Source organism: Triticum aestivum, chromosome 7A, assembly GCF_018294505.1.
Source record: "Triticum aestivum cultivar Chinese Spring chromosome 7A, IWGSC CS RefSeq v2.1, whole genome shotgun sequence".
NCBI lineage: Eukaryota > Viridiplantae > Streptophyta > Magnoliopsida > Poales > Poaceae > Triticum > Triticum aestivum.
In genome coordinates, this window is record NC_057812.1 from 706,469,100 (window position 1) to 706,477,702 (window position 8,603).

General features: G+C 40.7%; 1 pseudogene; it reads left to right on the plus strand.

Moving 5' to 3' along the window:
- The first annotated feature begins 4,036 nt into the window (after nt 1–4,036).
- Nucleotides 4,037–7,136, plus strand: LOC123146857 (uncharacterized; annotated as a pseudogene).
- Nucleotides 7,137–8,603: the final 1,467 nt, after the last annotated feature.

The window sequence follows — 8,603 nt, forward strand, 5'->3', positions numbered from 1 at the left end:
TTGTGATGAGTTGTTGTGTGGTTTGCATCAGTTCTGATTGTTGGTTGTTGTCCACTATAGTATGTTGAGCAAGCATCCTATCACTATAGGACGAAGTTGAGCTCCTCGACCCGCTTTTGTCAGCCTTTTCTAAGCATCTGACCAACCTTGGCTTGATGCCACCAAGGATTTGGCACATTCAAACAATCCATTAGTCTGCGGGTGGTACATGAAAGTGTAGTCCAGTTTAATATTGTGTTCAATGCACCAGTCCTGGACCCGAGGTGGCGTTGGACCCATTATCCGTGATGATGCTGCGGGGCAATGTGTAACGGTGAATTAGACCGGACAGGAATTTGATAACTGGCTCGGCAACATGCGTGGCAACCGGCTCAGCCTCGATCCATATTGTAAACTTGTCAACAATGATGAGCAGGTACTTATTACTAGATTCATCCTTATGAAGTGTTCTGGCCATGTTCAGCCCCCAGGTGCGAATGGCCAACTTATCGGAATTGTCTTGAGAGCCATCACCGATAAGTGGTTGGCTTTAGCGAATAGCTGACAACTGACGCACTTGTTGACCAAATCAACATCGTCTCCCCAAATCGTGGGCCAATAAAAGTCCATACGGTAAACCTTGCTCACTAGGGTTCGAGGAGCCCGATGGTGACCGCAACTTCTGGCATGGATATCGTGTAAGATTTGTCATCCCTCCTCGGGAGAAATACAACGCTGGAAGATTCAAGTGACGTTGCGCTTGTACAACTCTCCCTCATGCACCGCGTAAGCGGCAGCACATCAGATATTCTAGCGTGACTTCGCATGGTCCTTGGAAAATTCCTTGCGTAGCAGGTAGGCGAGGGTGGGTTTGGTCCATGAGGTGATGACCGCCATGATCTCATGAACGGAGAAGGTGACCTCAACTTCCGAGCCCAAGGTCACGTCCTCTTACCAATTGAGGTTTCGCACAACTTTTTGACTAGGCCTTCAGAAAGATATGCTTCTGTAGAAAAATTTAACACAGAAAGAGGATAGTACATATGGAATACCCCTTTCGAGGAAAAGCTAGGGGTGAACGTTTTTGGGTTTACCAAACAAGGGATTCATCAAATCGCGTTAATAATGGTCGAAACAACTTATACTTTTGCATGTGATCCTAATGAGGGTAAACTAGGGGGATGAAGAGTAAAAGGCAATACCACAACTTTAAAGTGACAAACTGACGGTAATTAATTAGAGAGATCGGGAAATTTGAGCATCGAAAGGGCTATGAAAACTAGCCTAGAGAGAATGGGTGAGTAAGAGGGGAAAGAAATAAAATGCAATAAGTAAATATAAATACAATGCAAAATATTAGAAAGTCATTTTTGCTTTAAAATAGGTTTACAAAAGCCGAGTATCATCTCAAAGGCACTAGGCTTAGATTTGGCGGGAGAGGATTTGGACCACCTGGGTGCTCCACCCCCTATATCTATACCTTTTAATTTTTTTATTAATAAAGTAAGGTGTGTTTCGTCAATTTTTTCATCTGTTCACCGCCGAAAAGAAACGTTTTCTATGTGAGGTGGTACTAAATTCTTATGCGTTCGTCTGCTAGAAAAAAAAGGATTTCCAGAATTTCATACGTGGGCCGCGTGCTGTGGCCCGGCGAAGCCAGCAGATTTATGTTTCTGCCCACGCAGCTGGGAAAATTATATTTTCTGCACAAGGCGACAAATAGTCGGAGCTTCGCACATGACAACAAATAATTAGCTGGCCCACATTTCTTTGTTTCCGTGTTTTACTTCTATTTTTATTCTTCTTCCCCCTATTATTTTTTCCCTTCCAAGTTTATTTTTCCTATAGAACTTATTTCATAAATTCAAAATTCTCAAAAAACTTTCAGAATATTAAAAAAATCAAATTATAGAAAATGTTCAGAATTCCTCCTTTTGCTATTTGAAAAATATTCAGAACTTCAAAAGGTTTCCCATTTTTTCAAATAGTTTTATTGTTTCTAGAATTAAAATGGCATTTTATAAAATGTTTCTAAAAATATTCTTGTTTTAGTGAATTTTTCACAATTCTAAATAATGTTATGAATTTTTCAACACATGTTCCTATTCTAAACAAATGCTCACAAATTTAAATAATGATCATTTTTTATAAGAAAATGTTGGTGTTTTCAAAAAAATGTTTCAAAAAATGTTTGTGTTTTTTTTTCTGAAAGTTTACATAATTTTAGAAAAAACTTTTTAGGATTTAAAAAATGGTTCATGTTTCCTGTAATATTTAGAAATTTCAAACCTTAAAATCTCCTGGATTGAAAGGAAAAGTAGACTAAATAATTCATGGGCATACGATGACGTAACAAAACTCTTAAATGCCCTCGATCAATGAATGAAAAAATAGCGGATTAATTGCTTCACACCCGGTGAAATCGGGAAGCTAAATGTTCCTTTTTCACGTGCACACAGGGTTTCGCTTGCACTATAATCCTCACTAACTTTAAATGCATACTATTTTTTTCTTTCGGTGCAACGCACGGGCATATGTGCTACTGAGTATTAAATTCAAAAAACATACTAGGAAATTCAAAAAATCTGAATCTTTGGGATATCAAACCAGTGTGCCCAACCTATTCTCATGTGAAGTTTTGTGAAAACATACCAGGAAATGTATTCTCAGTTAAAAAAATCCTATGTATAAAAGAAACAGTTTGGATGGATCATAAGTTGGATTGTATTTTTTTTTCACCATGGATATGCGTTTCCTGATGTATTTTCACGAAACTTCACACGGAAGTAGATTGAGCACACATGTTTGATATTCCCAAATTTCAGGTTTTTTTTAATTTTTCCGTTATTTTAATTTAATATTTATATAGGGGGCGGAGCACCCAGTTGCTCCTGTGCATTTCCCCATATTTAGCATACTTTTAGAAGTAAAATAATTCACTAAAGTAAGCCGAGAACCTTCTGGCACACACTCGGCTTATAATCTACTCCTTCACAAGGCCGTCAACCACCTTTGTGATAGTCATGTGGTAGGGGAACGTTGCCGAGGCTCGACTGTAAGCCGAGCGCTAGCTTTTTTCTATATGGCAAGTTGTTTTTATGAGTTGAGCATGTATTTTTTTTCTCTCACAATCGGCCTATGAGCAATTAAGTCGAGTTCTGATTCTTTACCGTGCATTCTTCAGTCAGTACTCGGCTTACGAGAAAGTAAGTCGACTGAGTGCTTGTGTTTTTACACTCGGCTTATATTTGACCGCACGGGATATGTGTGATTTTCCAGTGTGTGGGGGCATCAGAGAGGAAAGGGAGGACAGTTTCAGCAGAGCGGGGATATAGTATATTTACTACTTCATCCTTCACAAATATAAATATAAGATGTTTCAATTCTTTTGTGAATTGGATGCGTATAGACATGTTTTAGTGTGTTTGTTTACTTATTTCCAGTCCATGTGTAGTCTATATACTCCTTCCGTTCCTAAATATTTGTCTTTCTAGAGATTGGACCGTAAAGAAAAGATGGAGCCAGCAGTATGTTCCTTTCTTTTCCTTTATGGAAATAATGAAGTGTATCGGCAAGACAGCAACAACAACAGCAAAAGAAAAGTTCACCAAAGTGGATGAGCATTGGCATTGCCTGCAAGTGCAAGCAAGGAACCATGGATGCATGCTTTGGCACAGAAGGAAAGCAACATCGAGATGCCAAAAGCAGGTCCCTCCATTACACCACCCACCTTCTGAAACATACACGTCTGCTAGCTGTGGCATTCTGTTCCAGAGCTCTACCAAAGCTCAGCTCGTGCCACCAACGAAGCGCGATCTTTTTTCTTTAACCAAAATGATCGAGCGATTACATATCTTTGCCTCGGACTGGATTTATTGGGGATAACTCTCTATTCTCTGCAAGTGTTCTTTGCTCCTCCACCGCTCGATTCGCTCGCACTTGACGCATATAGACAGGTACTGCAGCTCCATCCTGTCCATACATATGTAATCTATAATCTTGTCTTGTCATAGGTTTTCACAGAGTGTGATAAGGAATTTATGCATCCTGATATTGTAGGGAGTGGAGAAATCTGCAGCCCATGGGTTAGATATGATTATCCAGGTCTTCTACTTCTGCTGCTGCTGTTAGCTTCCTGTCAACATGTTTGTGTCCAAATACCAAAGCGAATTCAACCTGGTTGGTGCCTCTTCTCCTAACTAATAACCTCATGAAGTAGTACAGCGCTTGATTTATATTTGTGTGTTTCCACATTGCTTTTGTTAATCATCCGACATTATTTTGGACTGAAGCAACCGATGGTATGAACAGGCATTGTGTATGCTTCTATATAGTTCCACTTCATTTAAGCTTTGTCACACTGGATGCATCACGTGTTGCATTAGATTAGCACTAATTTAAATTTTGTACAGTAAACTAGGCGTGGATATATATGGGTGGAACTGGTATTTTGTACACATAGGAAGTTCTAATCTATTTGAACTTTCAAACTAGATGCATCATTTGTTGCTCTAGTTTATTCATACGCAAGATAGCTATTTATTGAAATTGTAGTGCCAATATATGTATTGTGGCAGTCATATATAATTGCAAGTAATTACTACAGGTAGTAAAGGATTTTGATGACGGCGTCAAACAATTGGCTGATTTTTTGCGCAAAAGCGATGGTATAGAAGGCAAAACTAAAGCATTCTTCTTTCGTGGCTGGAGCCGCGTGGCTCTGGGAGCATCTGCTGTTCTTAGAGATGTAGCAAAACTACTAAAATACACAATATGTGATGATTCTGACATGACAAAGCATTTTAACTGAATTGTCCATGTGGACTGTTCCCTATGGAAAAATAGAAGGACCATGCAGAGGGCAATCGCAAAGGAGTTGAACCTTCGCCACGTAATGCCCATATTTGATAGGCAGGATGAAGAAGATGATTTCGTAGGGGTAGATGTCAGCTCTAGAAAAGAGATTGCAAGTATTGGAAGTTTGATTAATCGGTCTCTAGCAAATGAAAGATTTCTGATCATTTTTCATTATGGAGGAGATGAAGACATTGATCTGATAGAGTGTGGCATTCCTGCTTTTGGTAAAGGTAAATTGGTATGGACCAATGGTGGAAGATTTTTTCAGGTCAAAGTCAAACCGGGAGAAGTCAAGTTGTCCGCTTTTGCTAATTTTGTAGTTACCTTGGAGTCCCTTTGGTATGGAGATCCAGATTACAGCACAAAAATCCATCATATATTGCACGAAGTTGCTATTAGAGTGATTGGTGACACCGGTATGGATGGCATCAACCCAGAAACAGTTTTGGATTGCTTCTTGTACTCATTGTTCCTGACAGCACAGTTACCTCAAAACTCTACTGGTGTTGGCTATGGTTGGGCTACTCATGCTTGCAATTATTGGATTTGTGATGGAATGCGTGGAGAGGACAAGGCTTGGGAGATTGGCTATATGTTGTATGGAGTGATACCATTGGACGAATGTTCTTCATCTGAAACGGCACAAAGAAGATATTTGGCACACTTTCTGCCTAGGCTGGGTAAAGGCTGGTATTCAGTCACCTCCAATAATGGAGGAACAAATCATATATCTAATGTTCCTGCTGATGCATCATCATATTTCCTAACATTCCACGGTAATGATCCAGTATATGTATGTAATGATCTGTTTCAGCTAGCCAGCAACAACCTTCGTGTGCTAAAACTCTGCAAGTGCAGCTTCGATTTTGCATCCCCTCCTTTCCAGTGCTGCAGCAACCTAAGATTCCTTTGGCTTGAACATTGTGCAAACACATGGAAGGAGCAAAGTGGGGCGCCAATTTTTCCGAACCTGCTGGTGTTTGACTTACGTTTCACAGATTATGTTTTGCTGCCTCAGATGTTTTGCTGCTATTTGGAAAAAGTTGAAGAAGCTTCAGAAGCTCCGATTAACAGAATCTTCAGATGTGGTCGCGGTGGACAGATGCTCTTCTGTAGATATGATGAACCTGGAGCTCCTTGACTTGTCCGGAAACACTCACCTGGAATCATTGCCAACATTGTCATCCGCAAGAAGCCTGAAGATTCTTGTTCTTGACGGATGTTCCAGCTTGGACCAGGTTGCACTTGCCGTGGAAAGAGCTCCTCCACTGCTTGAAAGTTTTTGCTTCGATGGTTATGGCCCAGCAAAGGATTGGACACATTCCATACACCTGCCACAAAAGGAATTGCGCCTCAAGTCTCCTTTAGCTCCAGTTGAAATAGTCAAGGTGACAAAGATCTCCCTACATGGTTGTGGTCGATTGCAAAACATATTCCTGCGTGCACTGCCCAATCTGGAGGAACTAGACCTCTCTGGTACAGCCATTAAAATAATTGACCTCGATGCAATGGATGTCCCGAAACTCAAGAAGTTGTTCCTATTGGGTTGTGAGCGGCTCTGTAGCCTAATCTGGCAAGGATCACCTAGACTGGAAGTTCTACATGTGGACACTCAAGGGACGAAAAGATCAGTGGTCTGCTGTGGAGAACAGGGATCCTTTGGCTTTCAGGCACATGTTGTTTTTACGGATGGAAGGTTCATTTGGTCATTCTCAGATGGGCTCCATAGCCGATCAGAAAATTCTGTCTCCAAGATGTACCTCCTTATCTCTTGTACAAGCCGTAGCCAAGCCAACATCACCAAAAGTATCAAGGAGATGTGGATCTAACCGACGGGGTTTGGTTCCAACAAGCCGGTTATTACCGTATAATGATATTGCCTTGGCTAAAGATGTTACATGCTCGCTGTTGGTGTGGAACTGTCGACAGCTCCAAACTTTGAACGTGCACATCGAGATTGGTAAAGGAAGCTATAATTTAGAGAGTATGCAAGATGAAGGGTATTTTGGACATTTCGCAAAATATATTGAATTATTGCATGTGCATGACAATTGCTCCATCACTACTATCCCCCCAATGTATTGGTCACACTGGCAGAGACTAAAATGATGTCATGTTGAGAGGTGCCCCAAGCCTCAGGGATTGCTGGGGTCTCAGGCGCCTTCCGGCTGTAGCACGTGAAGGCCCTAAGCCAGTGGTAGACTGCGAGAAGGACTTGTGGGACAGCCTCGGGTGGGATGGCCTGGATGCCAGACATCACCCGTCGCTCTTCGAGACGCACCACTCGGCCTACTACAAGAAGACCCTCCCGTGGGGCTCCTATCTAAGGTCCGTCGCACATTGATTCCAAATATCCATATGCATAAGTACTCAAGTTCATTTGAAGGACGAATTTCATTAGCTAAGTTGTAATGTCTCTGTTTTCGTTCTTCATTTCTCAGGTAATCTGCTTCTGTGCTGACATGGCGTGTGTTGCTCCACTGTGCGAGGAGGTTTTCTCACGGCTCTGTCTCCAACTGCATGTGTGTTTGCTAATTGAGTATGTTTTGTGCCGCTGTTGCTGCTTGCACGGTGAATAAAGGGTGTGTTTCTTTTTCACCGAGTTGCCTTCATCTTGGCATTTGGAGTGGATTGGATTGGTGTGCTGTGCTGCTATTTGGAGTGCTGGCTTTCCACAGCTTAGTGTGGTGTTCACAACCTGGCTGATTTGATGTTGGTTTGATGACTGTTTGTAATAAGAGGGTGTGTGCGCATTGGTGCGCATCAACCGAGCGTGGTGTGTGACTGACGATCCTTAAATTCAGCTTGGCTTGATGTATGTTTGGCTGATGAAACAACATATCTTATATTATTGTGATGAGTTGTTATGTGATTTGCATGAGTTTTGATTGGTTCTTGCCTACTACTTCCTCCGTTCCTAAATACTACTACTTCCTCCGTTCCTAAATACTCCCTCCGTCCCAAAATTCTTGTCTTACACTTGTCTAGATACAGATGTACCAAGTCATGTTTTAGTATTAGATACATCCGTATCTAGACAATTCTAAGACAAGAATTTTGGGACGGAGAGAGTATAAGTCTTTTTAGAGATTCCAATATGGACTACATACAGAGCAAAATGAGTGAATCTACACTTTAAAATATGTCTATATACATCCATATGTAGTTCATATTGAAATCTCTAAAAGGGCTTATATTTAGAAACGGAGGGAGTATAATATATGTTGAGCTAACAATCCTGTCCTTTGAGCTAGTACTCCATCCGGTCCTTTTTAGTCTGCATATTAGAATTCTCTGAAGTCAACCGTATTTATATGGAAAAATATCAATATCTGCCATGCTAAAGTTATATAATATGAAACTTTAAGTCATGACACATCTAGTGGTATTGATTTCAGATTGTAAATGTTGGCACTTTTTTCTATAAAGTTGGTCAAACTTTATGAGGCTTGACTTCAGTCAAATCTTATATGCGAACTAAAAAGGACCGGAGGGAGTATATATGTTGAAGATATGAAACCGAAATCGATGTTTACATACCTGTAAATAAGAAGATAGCTAGAATCCTTCACCAAAAGTAGCATATTCTTAAGTTTGGATTTGTCTTCAGCTATGGTAGTCGCCTCCTTGGGTTGTGAAAACACAATACACCCTAACAAATGTTATTGCCCAAGAGGTTGTCTGCATAAACATGTCATAGTTTACAGAAATCCAGTGCATAATGTTTTTATTGGCAAATAAAACGAAATAAAATACATGCTTCACCA